The sequence below is a fragment of the Mercenaria mercenaria genome, chromosome 18 (genome assembly GCF_021730395.1).
Source record: "Mercenaria mercenaria strain notata chromosome 18, MADL_Memer_1, whole genome shotgun sequence".
In the NCBI taxonomy this organism is placed as follows: domain Eukaryota; kingdom Metazoa; phylum Mollusca; class Bivalvia; order Venerida; family Veneridae; genus Mercenaria; species Mercenaria mercenaria.
Genome location: NC_069378.1, coordinates 35136908 through 35148821, shown reverse-complemented (window position 1 = coordinate 35148821; position 11914 = coordinate 35136908). Strand labels below are relative to the sequence as shown.

The window sequence follows — 11914 nt, the reverse complement described above, 5'->3', positions numbered from 1 at the left end:
GGCCATTTTCATGCCAGATATAAGCTTTATTTGTGCTTGATTGTAAAAAGGAATGTCCGCAGATGATTTTAAGCTACGTTATATGCTTCAGAAGATGAATGGAAGCTGCCTTGTAAAATGAAAGTGAAAGTAGGTATTTCCTGATGTCTACCTACACAATATTAACGTTTTCATCACGTGTCTCAGTCACGTGACCATGGTTTCACTGCATTATGGTCAACCCCATATTTTTTGGGTATATTTTGATTGCCTAAAGACAGACCTTCAAGACAAGGGTAGTCTCGCAGGAAGTGAAAGGCTAGAAATCTTGATAAAAATATGTTATAAGTTGTTAATTTTATATAGAAAATAGCAGCGGATGCATTTAATACCTTCATACCTACAGGGAACTTACTGGGAATGAGGTAAGTGTATACCTGGGAATAAGGTAACATCTGTGCGTTCTGATTGGTCAGTCATGTAAACAAACCCAGGAAGTGATTATTTTTTCAAAATTGATATTTTTTTCACTGCATTTACAGTATTTTATTATACCTTTTGACAAAATTTGCTACATTTTATGTGTATTGAAAAAAGTTTTATCAAACGAATTTCTCCCGCCATGTCAATGATGTAAACAGGGGGTCATCTCATTCACACGAAAATTACTTAAATAAAATATCGCTATTCATATGTTTTTCGTCCGATATTTTGGTAGAACTAAGATAGTTCTTGAAAAACTTGCAATTAGATATACATGTTTCGATGTATATGGAAGGCCGTACACGCCATAATGTTACAATGTAAGTCTATGGGAAAACAATTGGTGGTCTCTAACCTATATCATTATAATCTACGCCGTTATTATCATCATCTTCTGCTTGTTCTTTTCCGTAATCATCATAATAATAAATATAATAATTAACCTACTTAAAAAAAAGTCAGTAAAATTGTTATTCATATAAATCTTGTTTTTATTCAGGATACACACATGTAAGCATCAATCCCGATGGAGACTTTACGTGTGAGGTTGGAAAAAGCATGTGGAGGGGAACCAGAATGCTACTACAAAAAACAAGGGACTGTTATAATTTGTAGTTTTGTGTTTTAGAAACGACGATTTGATTCATTACTAACTTGCAATATCTTACTTTTAATGTGTACTCGTTCCCATTTTATCATACAGTAAAGACAACATCTATCTCTTTATTAACCGAATCAGACTTGCGTTCATTTGATTTAATATAACAGAAGACATGTCACTTTCAATATTTAAATAAATCCAGAAGGAGGTGTGTTAATTTTTGTAAAACACTATAACAACAATAAAATCGAAGGCAAATTGTTGTGTAAGTTTCATTTTAAAAGAACACGAATGAAATTGCATTTGTATGGAAAAAGCAATCACTTGAAATAGTTACCCGATATTATATCGTGAAATGTAAAAATGAAACTGTACTGTCACAAACAGTTTTATTTGCAGACAACAAACATTTACAACACAAAAATAATGGCAACAGGCAAAAGTTAGGACGGCGGTTTCATGAGAAAAAAGTGCTTATGAGGACGGAACATAGCTATGTATGTGAATTTGATATTGATCAAAAATAATCTTATAATATCGTGCTATCAATGTTATCTACTTGAAATTAGAATGGTATTCTTGTTTTATTTTATATTTCCATGCACACAGAGGATCTTTATACAGATTTCATTTTTAATGTATCTTAAAATTGGACTGGACATTCAAAATGATATTGTTTTCAAGCTTGAAAAGGGGTGCGGGGATTTTGACCCAAAAGTATTGATTTTTCTTTTACCGTTTTACTTGATTAATTGAAGTCATGTACTCAAACAAAATGCAGACTGATGTTGTCAAACATTTTACACGTACATCCCATTACAATTTCAATTCGATTAAAGATCAGCCGTTCAGATACGTGAAAAATAGTGGTTTAAAAAATTTACAATCAAAGAAAAAGAAAACAATTTGACACCAGTCTCATGTTTACATATTTTTTCTCTGTGTCCCAAGTCCTTGATGGTACATGTAGACCTTCCAACATGGACACACACCTTGTTCACTTTAAGATGCTTGTCAATGTGCTCTTTTGGATTATTGACATTCGCGTCTGCATTGTAAAGTTCTTTTGATATTTGCCGCCTTAAATCTTTTTTCTTCATCATGGGCGCTGCATCTAAAATATGCTCACAATGCGATTGCATTATAAGTTTTGTTAAAAATTAAGAGTTTGTACGTCTGATTTCTCCCTTCAGATCAAATTATTTATTATAAAAGTTGTTCCCCATCTTTACATGAAAACGAAGGCATGGGAAAACTTCGGCAAATGAATAAACCGCATACCGATGTACTAAAAGACAACAAGATTATTTAATATAAAACAAGTTTTGTGATAAGATTAACACAATGTTATTAGTTTTGCCACATCATATAGATATATTCCACGTTGACCTACTTTATATATTTGTTTTGTTATAAATATATCATATTTCATATGAGTTTCTTTTTTCTTTTACCTCTAAAAGACAACAGTGTGATTTTATTACTATTCTAAGCAAGAATACTTACCTATGTCTTCGTTGAGTTAGCTTTTACAGCAAAATGTATCTCTATATCATTTGTACGGTGCTTTTCTACTGGGACTTCTTTCAGAATGACAGAGATCTGACCTGCTGAAAAAATATAGAATATAAAATGCATATCAACTGTCGTGAGGGATCACATACAAACATTTATACAACAAAACAGCGCAAACCACTACCAAAATTTCAGTTAAAGTCGTGCAATGCCGCGTTTGAATAGCTCGTGCATAACTGCCAATCCTATACCTATCCGTATAATTCTATAGCTCGTGCGTAACTCTCAGTCCTATAACTGTCTGTATAATCCTGTAGCTCGTGCGTAACTCTCAGTCCTATAACTGTCTGTATAATTCTGTAGCTCGTGCGTAACTCTCAATCCTATAACTGTCTGTATAATCCTGTAGCTCGTGCGTAACTCTCAATCCTATAATGGTCTGTATAATCATGTAGCTCGTGCGTAACTCTCAATCCTATAACTGTCTGTATAATCATGTGGCTCGTGCGTAACTCTCAGTCCTAAAACTGTCTGTCTAATCCTGTAGCTCGTGCGTAGCACTCAATCCTATAACTGTCTGTCTAATCCTGTAGCTCGTGCGTAACACTCACTCCTATAACTGACTGTATAATCCTGTAGCTCGTGCGTAACTGCAAATCCTATAACTATCCGTATAATTCTATAGCTCGTGCGTAACTCTCAATCCTATAACTTTCTGTATAATCCTGTAGCTCGTGCGTAACACTCAGTCCTATAACTGTCTGTATAATCCTGTAGCTCGTGCGTAACACTCTCTCCTATAACTGTCTGTATAATCCTGTAGCTCGTGCGTAACTCTCAGTCCTATAACTGTCTGTATAATCCTGTAGCTCGTGCGTAACTCTCAGTCCTATAACTGTCTGTATAATCCTGTGGCTCGTGCGTAACTCTCAGTCCTATAACTGTCTGTATAATCCTGTAGCTCGTGCGTAACTCTCAATCCTATAACTGTCTGTATAATCCTGTGGCTCGTGTGTAACACTCTCTCCTATAACTGTCTGTACAATCATGTAGCTCGTGTGGAAATTCAGTCCTATAACTGTCTGTACAGTCCTGTAGCTCGTGCGTAATTCTCAGTCCTATAACTGTCTGTATAATCTTGTAGCTCGTGCGTAACTCTCAGTCCTATAACTGTCTGTATAATCCTGTAGCTCGTGCGTAACTCTCAGTCCTATAACTGTCTGTATAATCCTGTGGCTCGTGCGTAACTCTCAGTCCTATAACTGTCTGTATAATCCTGTGGCTCGTGCGTAGCTCTCAGTCCTATAACTGTCTGTATAATCCTGTAGCTCGTGCGTAACACTCTCTCCTATAACTGTCTGTATAATCCTGTAGCTCGTACGTAACTCTCAGTCCTATAACTGTCTGTATAATCCTGTAGCTCGTGCGTAACTCTCAGTCCTATAACGGTTTGTATAATCCTGTAGCTCGTGCGTAACTCTCAGTCCTATAACTGTCTGTATAATCCTGTATCTCGTGCGTAACTCTCAGTCCTATAACTGTCTGTATAATCCTGTAGCTCGTGCGTAACTCTCAGTCCTATAACCGTATGTATAATCCTGGTAATTACCCGTAAAGGTAGGGCATCCAATAGATTGAATAGAATACGTCTTCGGAAGTAAGATTTATTAAAAAAAAAAGAAAGGCATCAATGGCTTTAACACATTCAATACTTTTTTACAAAATTATATTGAAATACAAACATTACATGTACAGTAGATGAAAAGGATTAGAACGAAAGACAAGTCTTATAGAGTTCTTCGGGTCACACTTGAGATGAGAACTGTTTCGTTCACATGTCCTACAACTCCTTTGTTACATTTGCCGAGATGATCTTGTTTCACATTAGTATATAGTTTGAGACGTAGTGGTGAAATATTGACAAACGTCGTGCGTTTTCCATAACAACAATTTGATCAATACCACTGTAACATTTTACTCGGCTCATTCAAAACCTAGAGGAGCAAGCTACAATTTTGGGAGGTATACCGTCGGAATGAGATTTTTGTGCTGCTTAGCCTGCGCTATGTTTGATTTAAAAAACGGTTGCGTATAAACGTCATTTACTTCGAGACATTTGGCTCCGTGGCAGACATTTTATGACTGTTACGCATCATTTTAGGTCATGTGACATGCCTGGTAAAAATGCTGATCTGGGGATACTCAATATTTCGAGGGCGCTTCCCAGCAAAAATAACGACATTGGACCGACATTGGCTAGATGTTAGCATATCAGCAATTTGTCGATGTCAGCCGCCGATGTCGAAACGATGCTACACCTGTTTTAGTCGGTGTTTTTTTCTTGCACCACACCGGCATTAATGTATTATGTATAATCCATACTAATCATATTACGTTACGCTGATGTCGATTCGACGTACACACTATGCCATCAAAATTTACACAAAATAAAGAACAAAAGATCAACACCAAACCGAGATCGGATCGATTTCGCACTATGATAGGCGATACCTCCTCAAACCGCTTATAGGGAGAGCGCAGATCTACGGATCGCGGGGTCGTGAGTTCGAGGCATATGTTCTCCGTGACGACTTGATAAAAGACATTATGTCTGAAGTAATTTTTTTCTCCACCTCTGATTCATGTTGGGAAGTTGGCAGTTACTTGCGAAGAACAGGTTTTCACAGGTACAGAACCAGGAACACTGGTTAGGTTAATTAACTGCCCAACATTACATAACTGAAATACTGTTGAAAAATGGCGTTAAACACACACAATAAAACAAATCAGTGCAGTCTCGAGAGTAATGAAGAATCCATCGCGATCGAGCTAAAATAGATTAGTATAAACTAAATATATATAAATAAAAAAGGCTAACTACGGACATCATTTCATTATTTTGAAGCGTATCCTGTGAAAGCTACAAAACATAGATCTGCCATTCTAGAATTATTCTAAATAATACAAATCTACTGAAATGCAATTTAAGATGTCTAGTTTAACGTGTTTTAGAAGCTGTACATCTATTGGCGATTATTCATGTAACGCATGGCTGCAAAGAGGCTTCTGTACATTACAAACACTTCAGGATTTAAGCCGTATGTCACGGCCGATGCCAGACCAATCAGCCCGACACTGGCTCCAATGATAACAGTATTATTCCGAACTTCTTCTTCTTCCAGAAAGGTGAAGAAAGACAGGCAGCCAATTATAGACCTATGTCCTTGATTTGCAAACTCTGCAAGTTGCTAGCCAAAAATCTGTCTGAATTTGTGTGAAAATGATAACCAAACAAAAAAAGTAAATTAAAAAACTGTGAATTGTCGAAACTGCAATTTACATTTAAATTTAGATTAACCCATGTCAGCTTGCGTGTGTCCCATTTCTTCAAGAAAACAAATCTTCGAAATGTAAGATAACCCAAACGATCTTGAAATTATTGTTATGTTGATGACAATGCCGCTTTAAAATCATTTTCGGAAAGTTTGACCGAAAGCAATATGCAAGTAAAAATGCACCAAATTATTGACATATAAATTTCACGTTATCTCTGAATGGAGTTATACATACAACATATCCATGTACTTAACCTTCTTTATCTTTCCCAAGCTGTTACCATTTGAGGCTTTATTCGATTAGAGTGGGGCGTTGAAAATGTAAACACGAATTGATGATGTGACTAGACAAACAAATGCGCCTTCTATACAACTTAGCGTTTCCAGAAACTTTAAACGGGATCGGTTTGGCAGTACAAAACGTCGACTCTTTTTTTTTTTCGACAGTGGTCCGTTTGTATGCGCGTTTGTACTCTATGAACAACTCTGTGTAAACATAGGATGCATCTTTCGAGTTATAACAAACGCTTGGATACAGCGCTGTTAAACTACATTTTGGTTGCAAACATGACGGGAGAGTTGTTTATTATTTATTATTTTCTCCTTCATCGCCAAACAAAATTTAACACAATTTTGAGAAAATTACCAATAATAAAAATATATTTCATTTATCTATCTCCTTACATACTTAGGTGAAGCATTTATAACGTTTTCTGTGCTAGTATTTTTCTATTCTTGTCCATCACTAATCAAGCTATGTGTAAATAAAATCTTTCTGACCGGCCCATGGACAGCTTTTGCAAACATGTAAATAAGCATTTATATTTGAATCAATATATATCTTTTATTACAATAATTTCCTTGTGACGGCAATTATTTTCTGAAAGGGATCTTACAAGTGGAAACAGATATCGTTAGGATTTTACTTATCGCTTTAGCTATTTTTTCCGTGTATGTAGAATTTATATCTATTGTCAATCTATTATCATTATATTGGATTTGTTTTAGTTTTTGTTGACTCAGTAAGTTTTTAGTGAAGAAAAAGTCATAAAACTTCGTATAAGAGAAGCAATATTATATGTTATATGTATGAATTCAACTTCTTAATAATTTTATGTTTTACAGATTTGCTGTTCAAACTAAAAAGCAAACGATCCTTTTCAGTTTCCCTGTTCCTTGAACTTTACACTTGGCACATATTCTGTATGCACTCTTCTGGTTTGCTACACGTATTGATATCAGTTTGCGAATATATCTAAAGTTATACACACAATATATACACATTCACTCAGTCCGTTTTCAAAAAAGCTGTACTCATATACTGACGTAGCACCACCTAGACAAGTCGGTGCAATTCACGCAGACACCAAGGCCAAGTCTAAGATACTGCATCGTCAGTTTTCATCGGTTCATACATACATGCCATCCATGGCAAAACCCTTGCCCTGTCAGCATCAGCTATATGTACGCATTCATATGAATGGTGTCAAATGTAGTTACAGGATCTACACCCGCATAAAGCCACAGATTCTGACTAGGTGTATTTTCGCTTTCTGGAGGAAATAGCAGCAACGCAGCCACCAGCCTGTGCGCTTACATGACAAGGGACAAGCCCAAGGCGAATGAAAAGGAGCAAATAATGCACCATTCTACAAAAAGGGTGCCGGATATGAGAAATATAAACAAGGCTGCGAACTACCGTCCAGTATCCCTAACTACCATGTGTTGCAATGTTATGGAGCATATTAGCTGTTGTCACATCGTAGTCAGAAACAAAATCCCAAGTAACCAACAACATGGCTTCATATAGAATACATCCTGCGAGTCCCAATGAAATCTATAATCTTGAAGAAGGCTTGAAAAACAGACGACAGATTGCTGACATTTTGTCTTTAGTAAGGTGTTTGATGAGGTCTCAGACCAACGGAAGGAAAGAAGTTACCATAGACCTAGCTACACCACTATGGCATGGATGGAAAGAAGTTATCATAGACCCGGAGCTTCCTCGCCAACTGAAGGCCACTGCACTGTACTGATTAGTCAGTTAGAATTCCTCATGACATGTTAACATTTTAGTTCTGCACGTTCGATAAACCGGAATAAATGGTGTAACGCCATTTATCTGGAAAACGCAATCGGCCTACGGAAATTGATTAATGGCATCAGGTGAGGAAATTTATTACAGCGGCAAAGTTACTATCTTTCTTACGTTAAAATATGATATTGAAACGCCTGACACGTTTAACAATTTAAAACATGCCTTAAAATCTTAATTATTTGGCAAATATCTCAACAAAAAAAAACAACAAAAAACAAGCACACGGGCCTATATATCTTATTGCACCATTTTATAGGTCAGACCTACACTCATAGACATTTATAAGCGATCATCTAAAATTTTCAAATATTTCTTTATGTATGCCCTGAAAATAAAACAATAATGTATACAATCAATTTATTTAATATCTTAATAACAATATGAGAATTTGAGCCTTGGTAACAAAAATAGTGTGAATAACAACACCCACAGTCACACTTTCAGTCAATATCTCGTATGTCCGCTGTTCGCATTAATAACTGCCTGAAAATGGCTACGCATCGAAATAAGAAATTATTTATCTAAATGACGCCTTGTGTGATATTCTGTCTCTTGTTAATGGCGTCATTTTTAAGGTCATGTAGATTAAATTGCAGTCGCAAACGTCGAATTCTGCTTTTGAGCAACTCCTAAATGATATTAATTTGACAAAGAGAAAATGTGACTTTGGAAAGTGTGTGTGTTGTTGTTACCAAATCTTAAATGTTCTAATGAAATGAAACTGCCCATATTGTTATTAAGATATTGAATAAAGTGACTGTATACTTTATTGCTTTATTTTCAACCTATTCTTAAAGAAATATATGAAAATCAAGGTGACCGATTATAAATGTCTATGAGTGTATATGTTTATATATGACTGTGGGAAGTTTCATTTAAATCTGCTACATTGCAGGAACAGAATATCCATAAAAATATTATCAAAATTGATCCCCGTAATGAAAACATGTGTTAGGCCAAAATTTTTCAAATCAATGTAGGACACAACCCATTTTTTGCCAAATTTTCTAAGTATATTGAAACATGGTTAAATCGCTCAATTACTTCTGAAGACTTAATGTTGCATTCATATCATAAACCCGAACGAAAAGATCGTTTTGGTGATTGTCACGGAGGAGTTATTCTGTATGTTAGAGATAATATACATTACGTGCGCAGATCAGACCTTGAGATCAATCGTCTTTAATTTCTATGGGTGGAAATAGTTCTTCATAACAACAAACATATTCTATTTGGAGTCTTCTATCGACCTCCTAGTTCTGACAACATATATAATAACCTAATTGAGGACTCTATTGGTCTTGCAATTGACACAAACATCTCGGACGTAATTATCACTGGAGATTTCAACTACAATGCTCTATGTCCAACTCCACATAGAAACATTCTTTCCATCACACAACAATTTAATCTAAAAAAGCTTAGAACCAACTCATTTCGGAGAACCAACTCATTTCACAGAACACTCAACATCCATATTAGATCTCATTTTCGTCTCAAATAGAAATAACAAATATAATTCTTCTTTCTGGTGTTGGGGAACACTTCCTTGAACAAGACCAACGTTACCACATTCCTATTTTCGGGCTTCTTAAATTTAGTAAATTGAAACAAAAATTCTTTGACAGACTGGTATGGGAATACAATAGAGGAGATTATGACAGCCTAAAGGCTGAAATCGACAATTTCAACTGGAATAGCTGTATTGATCAAGATATCAATATATATGCTTCCAATATCACCAAACAAATTACAGAAATTGCAAAACATAATATTCCAAATAAAAATGTCACAATTAGACCCTCAGACGTCCCTTGGATGAAAAGCAATATAAGGAAGAACATACGAAAGCGTAAACAGAAAGGCTAAGAGAACAAACTCTCCCCAACAATGGCAAAAATTCCGACAAGTACGAAATGAAACTGTCTTGCTCATTCGTGAAGCCAAATCACAATACTTCATCAAACTTTCAGACAAACTTAAAAACGGATCATTCTCTTCCAAAGACTGGTGGAATACTTTAAAATCCTTCATCTCTAAAACGAACAACAATGTTATTCCTCCACTATATAATTCTAATACTCGTCAAACAACATCTTCTGATTTTGAAAAGGCTAACCTTTTGAATGATTACTTCCAAGAGCAGACATACATTGATGACGAAAATATAGAGATACCCAATCTTGGCCCAACGAATGCTACCACTCTTTTAAATGAAATTTATCTATCTCCAGCAGAAACTGAAGATGTCTTAAAGTCTCTACCAGTTCACAAGGCCGCGGGTCCTGATGGCATAAGCAACAGAATTCTACTTGAGGCTTCTCATGAACTATCTTTTCCTCTTTGTGACCTTTTCAATGCTTCACTTCAACATTCTACTGTGCCAGCCACATGGAAGGAAGCCCATGTTAGTGCAATCTTCAAGAAAGATGATGCCACTCTTCCGAAAAACTATCGTCCAATATCTCTCTTAAACACTATTGAAAAGGTTGTTGAACGCCTCATTTTCAAGCATGTTTTTAACCATCTTCATGATTCCCGCTTTTTAACTAGTCTGGTTTCATTCCGGGTGACTCCACGGTAAATCAACTTGTCTTCATATACGATACTCTCTGTAAAGCGCTCGATAACGGTCTAGCAGTTCGTGCGGTCTTTTTCGACATAAGCAAGGCCTTTGAGAAAGTCTGGCACAAAGGTTAACTACGTAAATTAGAATACTCAGGAGTCACTGGTTCTCTTCACATGTGGTTTCAAGATTATCTGTCACACAGACGTCAACGTGTTGTACTGCCTGGAGTCAAATCTAATTGGGCATTTCTCAAAGCTGGAGTTCCACAGGGTTCGATTCTCGGGCCTCTTCTTTTTCTTATCTTTATCAATGATATCGTGGATGAAATCGGATCATGCATCAACTTGTTTGCTGATGATACAAGTCTATATATAATAGTTCAACAACCGGATATTGCGGCAAATCTGCTCCAATCTGATATCCAAACAATATCATCCTGGGCAGAAAAATGGCTTGTTACATTCAATCCCTCCAAATCAGAAGCCCTTTTAATTTCAAGAAAACGAAACTTTCATCAACATCCTCCTCTTCGAATGTTTAACCAGATTATTCCCGAGGTACTTGAACATAAACATCTTGGTGTTTTCCTGTCAAATAATTGTTGCCGGCATTCTCATATCAATTACATTGTAGAAAAGGCATGGAAAAGGGTATACATAATGCGGAAATTGAAATTCTCACTTGACCGTCGCTCCCTTGAAACTATATATATTTCGTTTTTAAGGCCAATACTCGAATATGCAGACGTAGTGTGGGGTAATTGTACCAAGTATGAATTGGATCAACTTGACAAAATTCAAAATGAATGTGCTCGCATTGTCTCTGGAGCTACCAAACTTGTTTCCTTGGAAAACCTAAAGAGAGAAGTACCCTGGGAGTCACTTTCCGACATACGTTACAAACATCGACTTATCATGTTTTTCAAAATGAAATCTAATCTGACCCCAGCATATGTATCCTCTCAAGTTCCTGATTCTGGTGATAACCGCTACAACCTAAGAAGCTCTGAAAATATACATGGTGTACCCGCTAGAACAACATTATATTTCAATTCTTTTTTGCCTTCTGTTTTACGTGATTGGAACCTACTGAGACCAGGTATCCGTAATTCTGAAACACTTTCATCATTTAAAAGTAACTGAAATAAAAACAAGCAGCGCACTCCGGCCTATTATTACACCGGAAACAGGAAACTCCAGATGCTCCATACACGACTACGAACAAAATGCAGTGCACTGAATCAACATCTTTACCTAAAAATATTTCTCCCACACCATTGTGCCAGTGTGGACAGACTGAAACTAATTTCCACTTCTTTTTTGAGTGCAGAATTT

At 36.2% G+C, this 11914-nt stretch overlaps 1 protein-coding gene across 1 annotated transcript in view; it reads left to right on the top strand.

Moving 5' to 3' along the window:
* Positions 1 to 6780: 6780 nt before the first annotated feature.
* LOC123538120 (spermatogenesis-associated serine-rich protein 2-like) overlaps positions 6781 to 11914 on the top strand; it is a 103624-nt gene continuing 98490 nt past the window's right edge. The window contains exon 1 of the mRNA XM_053529578.1: positions 6781 to 6864. The gene's annotated coding sequence lies outside the window, so the exon portion shown is untranslated. The remainder of the gene's footprint in view (positions 6865 to 11914) is intronic.